The sequence below is a fragment of the Nylanderia fulva genome, unplaced genomic scaffold (assembly GCF_048542155.1).
Source record: "Nylanderia fulva isolate GAGA-0341 unplaced genomic scaffold, ASM4854215v1 Scaffold40, whole genome shotgun sequence".
Classification (NCBI taxonomy): domain Eukaryota; kingdom Metazoa; phylum Arthropoda; class Insecta; order Hymenoptera; family Formicidae; genus Nylanderia; species Nylanderia fulva.
In genome coordinates this window covers 1,628,778-1,643,910 of record NW_028190477.1, presented here as the reverse complement: position 1 = coordinate 1,643,910, position 15,133 = coordinate 1,628,778, and the positions used below count along the sequence as shown (strand labels likewise).

At 40.3% G+C, this 15,133-nt stretch overlaps 1 protein-coding gene across 5 annotated transcripts in view; it reads right to left on the bottom strand.

The window, feature by feature from the left end:
• The window catches only part of LOC114936466 (uncharacterized), a 283,336-nt gene that overhangs the window by 53,275 nt on the left and 214,928 nt on the right, over positions 1-15,133 (bottom strand). The window lies entirely within an intron of this gene.

Genomic DNA, 15,133 nt, shown 5'->3' with positions numbered 1-15,133 from the left:
CCATATTGCGTTGCAAACCCCCATAGATTCCACGCGAAAATTCCAATATTAGTAATAGATGCAAATAGAAAAAAAATCATCTCTAATCCACATCCATATTTTAATATTTCGAAGAATAATATATAAATTAATATATATTAAAATATAAGAAAATAGAAACGCGAAGCTTTACTTCGCCTACACACATTTCACTCTGTTATACACAAACGCGATAAATCTATACTGCTGTGTATTAATGCGGAATATTCGAGAATATAATTTTAATACAATTATTCTTCGGATTTAATGAAGAAAGAATAAAACATAGACGTTTCATTAGATCATTTTCCGCGCGTGTTTTAGAGATAAGCGAGGTATTTTACGCATTGTGTTATACGCGGATTCGATATACACGCTCGATGCCCGATCATGTACATGAGCGGATTACAAAAGAAAAAAACGCGGAAATATCCGCGATCAACGTTCGCACCTGCATTCTTGCACCGTCGCGTTTCACGATACGCGCTTTGTTTTACAATTCGGCGCGATCGCGGTACGCCTACGTTGTTTCGAGTATTACCGATTTTTCGATTGAGCTCTCTTTAGAACTTTTGTACACAGAACGCCAACGCGTGTGTTTGTGTATGGGTGTGCGATACGACAGAAATTCTAGATGCGGGCAATGTTCCAATTCGAATGACGATTTTCGATGACGACCCGCGGAAATCGCGATACTTGGATACTTTTTTTTTCAGTCGCGCAAGAATACAAAGTGTGAGCGATAATAAAAATATGCTTGCGATTTTTAATTAGAAAGCCACCTCCTCCCCGACGAGCTATCGGTTTCGCTTCGAAATAAATTACGATTTTTAAAAATATTTTTTCCACACAATATTGCTACTCTTTATTCCATATATTTATTACGTACCTATTTGTTCCTTCTAATTTATCACAATTAGATTTCGAATGATAATAAATATTATATTACTCGCGCGTGTCTATAATCACGACCCAATAAGCCGAAAATTAAAAACCCCGCGACTCGTAAATAGTCCAATCGATAGACGGCTTTAATTATCGTCAGCCGGGTTTCCAGCAGCGAGGCCAACTAAAAAAGCGTAGATTGCGGACAAAGAAATTTATTTTGTTCACGCGCTTATATTTCGTTTACTTCGCGCACTACAAAATGAGAACAATGAGAGGGACGCGAGATAATTGCGTCGCGAGGGGTACCGCTAATCAGTTTGACGCGTTGATATGGTGATACGGAACGACGCAGCACTCGCGCTCGCGAGTGCGTTTCCGGCGCGGCAGGACGAATTGAACCGTCGATTAAAATTGGATTTGTTAATTACTGCAGGGAACACGCGAGCGGCAGCGGTAGCCGATCCGGCTCATACCTTATTAAACCTTCATTTCGTAATTCCCACGCTGCCGTTTGTCATCGTCGTAATCAGCGGATGCTCCGCGTCTCGTCGACGCGTACAAAAGCGCATCGAGTTTTCCCCTCCATTATCGCGAGGGACAATGAGTTATATTACGTATTTCGTGAATTTCAAGATATTACTTTTCCTTATACCGCGCGCGCGCGCGCGCGTTATCGTTTTTCAAAAGCGCAGGACAATTTCCGCCGATAATTAATGAACTATTTGACTCTCGCAAATACCAGAATGCCCGCATTCGCAAACAATCGATCGCCTGGGAACGACGTAGTGTATTTGTAAATACCCGCGCGAGCAATGCCGGCCGTTGATATAATATGCGCGCCAATGTTTCCTCTTTATTCATGAGAGTTCGAGGATATTAATCCCATATCGTGTTTTTCAGCACGCCCTTGCTTACTGATTCTTCAATTTTGCTGCCGCCCCCACCCGAAACGCCCGTTCCGTATCAATAATACGCATTAGTCGCATAATTACAGAAACATACTCATTACAACGAAAATGTTACGTTAATTGACGTAGGCGTTTATTAAAATACGCGCTCTTTAACGAAAATATTTATTTTTGTTGATGTATTGTAATATGCATATATCGCGATTCACAATGAATGTGAATTGGTGTTTTATTAGCATGCATATTAATTATTATGCATGTTATTTCTCGATGCAAGGTATATGTGTTCACGTTTTCTATTTCCATATATATATATATATATCTTTATAAGCACCATCACATATCTTAAATAATAATTGCCATAAAATATTTATACCGAGAAATATCAGAAATTGCATTCACTTTTATATAACAACGTTATTTCGCATCCGTAATTTTCATTATCGACATAATCATATTAGAAGGTACAAATTTGGATTACGCAATTATGCAAAAATCGGCAAATATGCGTCAGATATTGAATTGACGAGACGTCGTTCTTTTGCGATAAAAATGCAGACGAACATATTCGTTCGCGTTCCTGCGAGACCGCAGCGGAACCGCAGCATCCCGGATGGCGCGCTTATCATACAGCGTCCCCCGGTGTGTCGCGATCGCCATTTGTATCGCATACAAAACGCGCGTTTCCCGAAAACGGTGGCATGACGGCCGCGCATTTGTCAACCGCGAGTCCACGGTCGTCCGGAACGTCTGTGAAACTTCGGCGGTGTTATCTCTCGCCCGTGTATTCGCTCCGGTCTGACAAATCGCCGCTCGCGATGGGAAGAGGAGGACCGTTTCTCGAAACTAGGACTTTCTTCCCCAGGAACTTCCTCTCCCTTTCTCAACCCCCACGCACGTCCTTGGCATCCTCGCGCGATTCTCACGCGAAAATCGCATTATTTTTCCCGTCCGCTCTTTCTCTCTGGCGTGTCCTGACCCTCTCGTTCATCATCGTCCTTGCCTACAGGCGAGGACCCGACCTACTTTTCTTCTTCCATGCTCCTGTTTCTTCTCCCGCGCGAGAGGAACAGTTTGGATACTATTATTCAAACATCCATGTGCGCAAGTTTCCACGATCAAGTATTATTTTCTAACGCGATTAATTCGTTGATAGGGGTGAATCGATAAGAATCAGGCTTCGATTCTATATATGAAATTGAATTATAGAATTTTTTATTCATAAATATCTGGCAATCTCTTTAAGAGAGAAACAGTTCTCTCTTAAAGTGAATCAGTGTATAATAACTGAACAACAGTGACTATTCACTGATCATAGTTAAAACCCTAGCACTGCAAATCAGTACAAAACTGCTGATGGCATAGCGAGAATACCAGCGACTACGACGTATTACGTAAATCACTATCACTAAGAACAGCAGAGTCACAATAACGAAAATTTACTATTATAGTAATGGATAAACGCATAAAAGTATTACTGATCTTAAATACTACGTAATAATACGTAGGTATGCCCGATCAGCCCGATGTTGTTCACTCTAGCAGTGAAAAGCGTGTGGAAACTTGCACGACATCACGCGTTTTGAACTGAGCTCTTATTGGCTCGCGGTTACAGATTTGCAGTGAAATCTTACTTCCACTGGCTAAAATCAGTAAAATATAAAACAAAGAAACATGATGGGGATAGTTTCACTGAAAATCAGGAAATAGTGACTGATTGTCAGTGATGTACTATTTTATTGATTCAATCAGTGGTTTTTTCACTGATTTATTTTAAGAGAGTTTGGATATTGAAACATCCATGTGCGCAAGTTTCCACGATCAAGTATTCTTTTCTAACGCGATTAATTCGTTGATAGGGGTGAATCGATAAGAATCAGGCTTCGATTCTATATATGAAATTGAATTATAGAATTTTTTATTCATAAATATCTGGCAACCTCTTTAAGAGAGAAACAGTTTGGATATTGAAACATCCATGTGCGCAAGTTTCCACGATCAAGTATTCTTTTCTAACGCGATTAATTCGTTGATAGGGGTGAATCGATAGGAATCAAGCTCCGTTCTATATGAAATTGAATTATAGAGCAATTTTTTGTTTCTAAATATCTGGCAACTTTTCAAGATTTATATATCGAGCATTATTTCACGCGTGCTAATCTGTTGCACAATTATAATTATACGTATGATAAATGGATTCGTGTCGACAGCACGAGAAGAGAGATTGTGCGCACGCCGCTTTATTTCTTTCAGCATTCTCTACTTGACGCAAAAGAGCAAGTATCGACTGAAATACATACTACGTACCCGGTTTAAGCGATATACTCCGATACTACATGATTTATAACATCGCACGTTCGTAGATTCGCTCAAAAACTTCATCCATCATAAATATTCGATGAACCGATAAAAAAGCAAATTAATCAGGATTTATAATTGTAAGCTTTCTCCTCGAGAATGAATAATAAAAAAGTAGACCGACGTGGGGCCTTTCCTTATCGATATTTTATTAGTGTACGAAGGCAGCAGCTCACTCGCAACCCCATGTCTAGCTTGTGCCTCGCCTTTTATGAGCTTTCTACACTTGTTACCACCGACTGATATGTATATAACTCACACGTACGATACGCGAAATATATATGCGACGCACGAAGAAATGGAATTTTTTCCACGCTCGTATAACGCCTTTTTACCGTGTCGTTATAATATGAACGCGTAACATACATGGTGCGAAAACCCATCTACGCGTTCATTTTTTTCTATGCAAGCTGCGTCATCGCTGCGCGATCCGGAATAATAAATGATATAATACCAAATCCGAATAGAGAGAAAATCCGTCCGCGCGTACCTTCAATTGAAGGTTTTCCGTAAAATAAAAATGTGAAAATACGCATGGTCTGAAAAATACAACACAACCATTAGTCAGGGAATTAGTATATAAATGAGGAAACGCTGAAAAGATACAGATACGCTCGTTTTGACATAAAAAAATATAAGTAACGCGTGATACACACGCTGAATAAAAAATCGTGAATAAAAAAAAAATGCATTTCGTTAGTTCGAAAATAGCACAAAATATTGTATATGTATATATACGCGCGGCGTATTGGCAAAATACGAGACATATTGACACGTGAGATTGTTACAAAAATGTTGTCAAAACAGATTACAGATTCTGACGGGAGAGAAGAATGAAGGCACGCCGTGTTATAAAATAATTATGTCGGAATGAGGCTCCGATATATTGATGTCCGATATTTCCTCATGATTTCAACATAATTTTAATTGTCTACTTCCATCTGGCGTTGTAATAAAAGATCGATGCACATGCTATTGTACTCGACCTCGTTAGCGTTATTAATTATTATTTTCAGATATAAGGATTTTCGATTGACCATCGCGTTGTCTATATTTTAATGAATTCCCTCGATATGCAATTTCCCGCAAACTCTCTCTCTCTCTCTCTCTCTCTCTCAACGAGGAACAGAAAAATTCTCTAAATTACTTCAATATCGTTTCTCGCGCATTCTTGCGAGAAACGAGAGAATCTCTAAATACAACCGTAACATCGCATGCCTCGTAAATCGTAAAATCGCTTTCGCATAAATAAAATATCCGTCGTTGCGAGAGAACTCAACCGGGTGAGGGATAACGAAGCACGGCGAGGAAAGAGGACGAGAAAGGTCGTAGCCCTCCTCTTTCCCGGAATTAAATTAATTAAGCCAGATTATCTCGGCGGATGTAAAAAAAACTTCAATACGGCGGACGTAGCCGGGCAACTTTTCTCCAGCTCCACGTCGTCGTCGACGACGACGACGACGACGATGAAGACGACGGCAGGGTCGAAAGGACGGGAGTAAAAAAAAGAGGAAGCGTCTCCTTCTCTCTCTCTCCTTCTCTTCGTATACTTTTAATTCGCTTAGGCGGCCCGCGTGCGACCGCTTTAAAGCCGATGTGAGCGGTCTTATTACGGCGCGAAGACAGGTGCTAAAATCTTCCCGCGTGCTCACATGTTTTCGTCCCCGACCGTCAATTTTCATCCCAAAGTTTTTCCGTTTTCCGATAAGACGCGTGATCTCCCCTTTTCGCGAGTCCTGAACTCTCCTAGTCAAGTCTCGTCGCTCCTCGACCGCGCTGAGCAGCTCCTCCACTTTCTCCCGAGACGACGCACTTCGACGAGATAACTTTCCTCCGCTTCTTGTTTCTCGTCATCGAATTTTCGGAGCGCAACATCTTGGCGGTTCTGCTGCGCTTTAAAGGCGAGCGGGAGATTCGCGCGATAGTGATATTTTGTTACGGTCTCGCGGTCGGAAAAGCAGGTAGATAAGCTTTAGAGAGAAGAAACGACGGAGATTATGTGTTAACACATTCGTATTACGATATCTTCGTGGTAGTGAAAAAAATTCGTGTTTTATCTTTTCAGCGCAAACTTTGCCAACATTCTAAGTAAAGATTATTTTTTTAGATTGCTGCAATGCAAGTCTCTAGTATGTTTTATTTCATTTTTTTCAATCTTCATGCAATTTTCTTAGATAGTATATACGAATAAATACACATAATTTCTTTTTTATTCCAATTAACTAAAAATCATCGTTCATCTCTTTCAAAGATTTTACAAGAATTTTATCAAATAATTTCTAACATAACTAAACATATTTCGATCCATCTTTATTTCATAAACTTTTAAAAAGTACAAAGTAGTTTCGAGATGCTCGAGAATTGTCGAGTTCCAGCATGTCATTGCCATGCATTTAATTAATAGTCGTTTTATCGACTTTGTAACCAACGCGTTACACGAATCGTTGTGAAATCTCAACTCTCGGCAACGGAATATACGGCAATTCACAACAAAAGTTCGTTCGTTAGCTCGTTTGTCGAAAGTTTTCTCGGTCTTGGATTTTCCGTCGTCGTCGTCGTCGTGGTTGCCGACGGGCGAAACCGATCGAGAGACTCGTCGACGATTTCGATCAGACTGACAAGAACTGACAGTTAAAAGGCTGCAGAGCACGCAGCTGCGGCGTAATCTAAATTGCCTAAATCAGGCTCGTCAGGCGCGCTGCGCGTATATATACACGCTTGCAACTGGATGCACTGACATTCGATCGACTGTCACTTAATTGCCTAATTGCAATATTGTCCGTTCGAGGCTCGGCATTCGAAACTGGCATTAGAGCGGAATCCTATTTCAATATCGAAATAGGAGAAATTGGCGTCTCTATCAATCGATGTAGCGCAGCGGAAATAAAAGAGAAGCAAAAACCGTCTCTCCCGATTAAAAAAATAATCAACTCGAACTCTAAATGCGTGTAAGATGTAATCTATATTTTGACATTGTCCTCTAAATTTGCCATTTGCTTGTATACATAATCCTATACTTTTCTTTCCACACAAAAGAGTTTTCCACTGTTTTCACTCCAGGTGTTCTTCGAAGACGGAGGAAGTCGCATTCGCAAAGAGACGAAAGACGCGCGCGTAAGATGCGAAACTAATGCTAAACCGAAAACCCATTGATCCTACGGCAGCTACGGAAGTTGGTCGCGCGAAAGAACGAAAATTTGAAAAGCAAATTCGGGCTGCCTCCGGTTGCGCGAACATCAGCGGCGTCGCCGTTGTTCGCCGGCGGGCGGAATCCGAAAGTACGAAAACTCAATAAGATGATCTCGATCCAGTTACGCATCGCTGTTCGTCGGTCGGTCGAAGCTCCCTGCGTTCTATTCCCTTTTTACCGCGGGCACGGGACGGAAAGTTTTTCTCTCCTCCTTCGTCTCTCGCCGCCTCGCGCGATTTTCTAACTTTATTCGTTCGCCCCGGCGAAGATAATAAAATCGCCGACCGCGATATTTCGAACGACAACGAGCGGAACTCGCAACCGCAAAATTGATTCGCGATGGATGCGACGGATGCTTCGCGCGTTCTGCTCAACTTTGGAACACGATTAAATGCCGAAACAATTAGAGACTGCATCGATCTCTCGTTTCGCGCGAACCAATCATGAAGATTCCTGCTTCTCCTCTTATGCGCGTATAATACACTGTTATCGAAAGGGACAATTTGACAGTATTAGAGAGTACGAGTGGATTATTCAGGCGATTTCGAGATGTAAAATCAACATAATCGCGCATTTTTAATTGTCTACTATATCGGATAAAATATTTGTGTTTATTACACAATTCTCTGATCCGAATCACAGCAGGATGTGATATTGGCGCTTGTTCTATTCTCAGTGGGATATATGGCATGGTTTTAATAAAACACGTGCAAAGTATACGTTAACTCGATTACGTCGTACGACAGCCTCGTTTATTTAACGAAATACAATCTCGCATCGGTGACGAGAGCTCCAGATCCTTTGTTTCATTCGAAGAGAAGAAAAGGAGAGCGCATATATGATAGGATCGCGAACCGTACACGCTTGATTTAATTATGTTTTAATTAAGTTTTGTAGATAGAAGATGAAAAAAATACGGATTCTAGCGCAAAATCAATTTCGACGATCGATCCGAGATCTTTTTACACCCGAAAAACAAAAGGAATATTATTTCGGTACTTCTTCTCGAGTGAAATAGTAATAAATCGCCTGCAATTATTCGCTCAAAGACATTTGCATTTTTTTCAATCTGTCGATATAACATCGAACACTATCTAGCATTCATATATATTATCCACAAAAAAATGTCTATCTCTCCATTCTCTATTCTACTTCTTGCGTTGCAAAATTGCGTCCTACAAGGAATTTTAATATCGTTGATATTAGGCATTCTCTCACAACTTTAGTACGCGACATTACGATAGCAATCATAATCCGATACGACGATTCGCGTTTTATTAATATGTGTAGACTTTATGGACCATTCCGTGGAGAAGGAATGGATCCATATATGGCAGTGATGCGCCAGGAGAAAGGAATAGCGAAAACACGCGATGTATAGATGCAGGCGGTAGAATCTTGTGTGTGACAAGCAGAAATATACAATATATATTACTTATTGTTAGACGCGGCATCGGAATAACGCGCGTCCGGTTCCATCCGAGCAGCGGGTGCGATATTATATAATTTATAGAGCAACATTTATATACCGACGTGGTGCGCGCGCGCGCGCGCGTAGTTTAGTGCAGTTTGCCAGGATGGTGCGGATCCTTTCCATTTTCCCCGCCTCGTCTTCCTCGTCTCTTTTGTCGAAGGGATCGCGGAGACGTGTTTTACGTGAGAGTGCAGGTGCTCGCTCCCACGTAGACGCAAATCCAGAAGCGCACGCGGCGCGCTATACATCAGGGTTTCTCAACTTAATGCTTCAACGATCGATACCGTACTCTCGTTTAATCTGCAAAAGCCCCTTAGAAATGTTCATAATCATTCGAACCCGATACAATTTTTATTAATGGAAACGGACTAGTCAAAGTGCATAAATTTTAGAAGCGATACAAACTTGTTTTCAAATATTCTTTATTTTATTTGAATTACGTTAAAGGTTCCTTTGAATTATCTTCAGCAAATCGATTAACAAAAAATCCATGCATCCTGATTCCCGTCTTACGTCTTTGATAAGTCCTCAAACGATCAAAAACGAGATGAAGGATTTATCAAAGATGTAAGACGGGAATCAGAGCGCATGAATATTTTTGTTACTTGCTGAAGATGATCTAAAGGAAAAATGGAAATCTTCAAATTAAATAAAAAAAGATTTTAGAACAAGTTTGTATGTTGCATCTAATTTTTTGCTATTATTAGCCCGTGTTCTACCTAAATTTATCAGAGCTTTCTCATTTTATCATAAATTTTGTTAAAGTGACACATCAAGTAGAAAGTATATTTCTCTTTTGGCATTGTGACAAAAATGTTTTGAAATAAAAATGTTATATATAAGAGACAGAACTGTTCCAATTTTATACATATTGCACGAAAAAGCTGCACAATGTACAACGATTTCTGAAACAAATTCTCAATAGAATTGAGGAACGCCGTTACGCACAATACCGTAAAATATTTTGTACATCTGCGCAGTCCTCTCTTATCCCCCAGGATGCGATCTACGCTTCGAGATTCTGATCTCCAATTAGCTGTATATCAAGCTGAAGGGTGGACCCTGAACGCAATCATCCGATTCTGTTTTCCACTGAATACGTGGGTGTGTACGAAAGAAGATCATAGTTATGCATGAATGACGCACATTTAGAATTGTTATTAGAGGAATTTCTACATTAGAAAAAGTTGATTCAACTCGAAAAGTTTCTTTAACATTTAAGAATATACGAAAGGAAAAAGTGTGAACTTTATTCATTAAAATATGAATATGCGTAAAATTGGCAGCCGGTATGTAAAACGGCAACCGTTATAACATTTTTTATTTCACGTACACGGAAGAAAATTATGCAGAATATATTGTTTGATATTTTCCATGTAGAAACGTTTTAACAAGTAAAATTAGTTGTTGTTATTGTTACCTATATACCAAACTAACTTACCGCAGCAGTTTGCAATTTGAACAGTATATTTACAAATGTGAGTCCAGTTTGCATCTCATTTTAACTTCACAGAGCATTAAATATTTTACATATTTTTGACATACAACATACACATTTATAATCGAATTCTAAATTTGATATAAATATATTACAGTGCTCTTATTCGGTTACTAATTGTTACTGCACGTTCCACGAGGAATTAAGCGCACAAGATTTTGATCTCCAATTAACTGTACCAATCGGGATATGTGGGTTTCCTTTCTCGGAATACACGCGCATGTTTATATTAAGCATATAAGCGCATTATACAATGAGAATTATACAGTAGATATAGACAGACGATTATATTCATCATACGTAAATCATGATTGCATTAAAAAAGGGATTTCTCAAACAAAATATTTCTGGAATATTTTTCTTCTAAACGTCATTTGTAATTTTCCGTTATCAAAGAAAATTCTACGTCTTTCATTGCCGACGATGCATCTGCCCACGCACACATTCATCTGTACGGTATTAACCTCGCTGCCCCGACTGCGACCCATTTCAAAGCGAGAGAGATGCGCACTCCGAGTCGAGATTTCGATCTCTAATTAGCTGTATATCAAATGAACGCGCTCGCCCACTTAAACAGGGAACACGCCGCCGTGTTGCATCGCGTGCGCGCGCATCACGCATCTCGTATACATCACCCAGGATGTATATGTCGTCTCTGTTTACGTCGCGTCTTCTCGCGCCGTCTCGTTCGACATTGCTGCACTCTCGTCCCCCGTCCATCCCGTTGACTTTGATTTGTAACGGGCGCGATCAGTGGATGAACGAACATGATGCAGCAGAGAGATTGTTGGGATGATTAACAGAGAGGAAACGCGAATATACCCGTGTCCGCCCGAATTTGATTTCGAAATTCTGAGCATGAAATACACGATCGTGCCTTCGACACACGACGAAAGAAAATGTCAGCGCGATAACAGGAGCGAGAGAAAAAAATTGTTACAATCCGAGGCGCTTTAAAAGATACAGTCATTGTGTCGTTCAATTTATAGGTACGTGGAAATTAAAATTATAAGAGAACAAGTTAATTAATTTAAAAACTACCGGCTCTACGTGAGCGACTTTGTAAATCGCGCAACGTCGACGCCGGAAAACGCTGGAAAACGGGACGAAAAGGATCAGAGGGTCCAAACTCGAAACTCAGACGGTGCTACGTGACTTAGAAGTTTAGCGCGCTGAAGAAAATATGATTCAATTTTCCGCGGAGCGTCCCGAGAAGAGCGCGTGCCATCATTTTTGAAAATGATATTCTACGTGCAGCGGAATACACATTTCGTGTGCGCGTTCGCGCGCCGAGAACGTACATTTAAAAGAATTGAGGATGATAAATCTCCCTCGGTATATAATGATCGCGGGCGTGAAAAGAGAGAAACGACGTTATGAGGCGACACGAAACTATTCCCATTTCACTAGGTCATTAAAACGATTTTCGGAAAATATCGCGCTAACGGCGTTCATCTGTCAAAAATCTTCGTTTATTTCCTCTCGAAGCGGATGCAGAAACTATTTCAACAATGTTTTTACGATGTCGCTCGTTGTCGTCCGAAGATGTATGCCGAGATACGACCTAGCTTACGACGCGGATAAGGAGAAACTACTTGCGCGAAAACGAAGAATAACAAGGGAAAATGCCCTCCGACCACGAAAGACAATCTTTGTTGGACACGCGACGGGGCCATCGTCGGGCGGCGACGATCCAATTTCCGTCGAGATATACTTTTATACCTAGCCGACGCGAGAGACACGGCGCTCCGTGTGATGGATACTCAAAAAGCCTCTCACATCGATATACAGAATTTTATCGTTTACTGATGCAATTTTCATCGCGAGGTCTTATCGGCGCGCCGCGCCAGGGTGCGGAACCGCCATATATCATTACGCGGACTTTTACTACGATCGTGTATACACTCCAAGTTTTGACGCTTCAAGTCAGCTACTTTTTTATCGTCTACTTGAAGCCGTGGCGTGTCATCAAGCCGCTCAAAGTAAATTTGTAAAGGGTCGCGTCTTCCCGTGACGGCTATAAACGGCTCTCTTTCTTAAATCGTCCGCAGATATATATCTTTTTAAACATTGTTTATTATAAATTATTTAATAATTTTGCGAAAAAAATCTTATAATTTATTATTTTAATTTTTGAAGACGATTCTACTATTTTACAAAAGATCATTTAACTTGAATATTAAACTTGTTAGAAATAATAAATAATAAATTATAAGATTTCTTTTTGCAAAATATTAAATAATCGATAACAAATGATGTATAAAAGGATACGATATGCTTATTATTATATTTACAATTAGTATAATATATCTCTCCGCGTATCCTTACTTCATTCAGTGGAGGAGCTCAGACACAAGTCAGCCGGCGAAGCAAAGCATTACTACTTGCAGCGCGGCGCGTCATCAGATCAGTCGCGGTAAATGCATCAAAGGACTGCCCGATATGAATACAGTGAGAAGAACGGCTTCCTCGTATATCGCTTGCGCTGGATCTTCCGATAGAACGGAATTACAAGAGCGACAACTGTAAGTTCGAGACCGGGAACCTAGAGGACGACAAACGAGAAATTGGAAGGCGAAGCCTTCGAGTGGCTTAAGCTCGTCGACGGTTAACAAGTTCTCGTCAAGGATCTCTTCGGTCATCTCCAGAACCACCGTGGGTCTCTGCCTCGAGAGGACACGACATGAAGTAAATATACCTAGCTATAGGCGTACGTCGTAGGAAACGCTTGTTCACAGCGCTGGAACATACACTCTTCGTCTCGACTCGAGTCGATCGGAAACTCGGTGCGTATATAAACTGTGGATATAGGATCGCGTCCTGTGTGCGCGTTAAATTATTGCACATCTACAAGGATACTCGGAATAAATTACATTTATTGTTATCCGTCTTTTGACGCGTCGCGCAGCGACGAGTAGTAATGCTTCGGTTTGACGGCTGATTTGTGTCTGAGCTCCTCCACTGTGAATGAAGTAGACGCGCAAAGATATATTAATATTAAATATAATAAATATATCGCGTGTTTTATATACACCATTGTCTATATTAGAATGGCAGAAAATGCAGAATCTGCTTTGTGCGCATTATTCTTTCTTTCTTGCATTGTTGTATTTAATAAATATTTCCTTTTAACGCAGTTCTTTAATTTATTATTAGAGAAAGAGAATAAACGTGAGTAAATTATCGCTTCAACAAAAATATGAAGAAACATTAATGTATATTTATCATCATTAGCAAAGGAAGAACATTTTATGACCGGGGGCAAATAAACTTTGTACGTAATTAGCGTTAAAAAAATTCTCCGACATGTTACGTGCTTACGACATCTCATCTCAGCTGCTAGATTTAAATCTATTTTTACGACAGCGTTGAATAAAAAACTTGAAAACTTTGTTTCGAGATACACACAGAGCGCACGATTTTCAATCTCGTTAGCACGATTCTTTCCGGGGAATCGCGAGTAGCGAAATTGCGAAATTCGCGATCGCGAAAGAAGAAGAGGTCGCGAGAAGTATAAGCTATACCATAGTGGAAATTTCATTTCGCGGCTCGTCCGGCTCCGGCAAATATTATCGTAAATTTCCGCCCTGGCGTATCACCTGCGGTTCTCCATCGTCCCTTATCTCCGCCCTTCCTCCCCACCCTATTTTCCCCTCTTTCCTGCGCGCCCCGGAGAAATATTTCTTTCCTTCGGGCCGATAAATCAACGCGGTCCGTTCGACACGACGGTCATCAATAACGGTAGTGCTTAGGCTTTTTCTGTGCGGCACTCGCGCCGGAATATCGAAAGCCCCTACGGACACACACAGCACAGCGTTTCGCATGTGTGCATCGACGTAGCGTGTAACGATCTCTTTCTCTCTCTCTCTCTCCTTCTCGTGCATGAGAGAAGAGTGCATGCGCAGCTTCGAAAAACTTGCTACCGCGTGCAAGTTTAATGGCTCGGAACGGCGTTGCGCCAAGTTGCAAGGGCTCGTTTATTTTTCACAGACAGCCAACCATGGCCTTTTCGCGGGAGAAGAAAAATTATCCGACGGACCTTCCCACACACAGGAATTAAAAATTATATTTTCGATGCGCGCGAAAAAATATGTGCTTGCAATATATACAAAATATATATATATATATATATAATTTGTCTAAATATAAAAGTCGCTCATTCAGCACTTCTTAATTTGGATTTTGACAATTGAAAAGAATCCTATATATCCGTTATTACGCGGATATTGCAGATAAGAACGTTCGCGTGGCGGTCATTTGTGTAGGCTTCATTCAGTGAAAGAGCCCAGATATAAATCAGCCAGAGTACCAAAGCAGTAGAAGCTATTACGCTCGTAATTCTATTAAGATTGCACCGCGAAGGCACGATATATTCTCTCTCAGAAAAGAAAGTACGAGCCGGCAATTTTATCTGGAAATTCGATGATTCAAACACGAAAAGGTTGAGAATTACGAGAAATTAATCGGCAAAGGAGAACGATTGAATATAGAGGCATAATTACATCTCCAAAAAGATGATTTTCTCTCTTAAAATGAAACGTTTTTAGACCAAGAATAAATTTATCGCCCATTTTCGAAAATTTATAATCAAATTCCGTCCTTTTATATATAAAGAGAGAAAAGAAAGAAAAATGATATCATTTGTATCGTATGACAATCGTATGATCCAAGTAAACGGTCGGAATTTTTCTTATCATTATATTTTTCATATTTATCTTCAAATATTATTTTACATCAATTGCATTAATTAATAATATCAATGAGTAGTAATAATTATAGCAGTAATTATTTCTTCTATT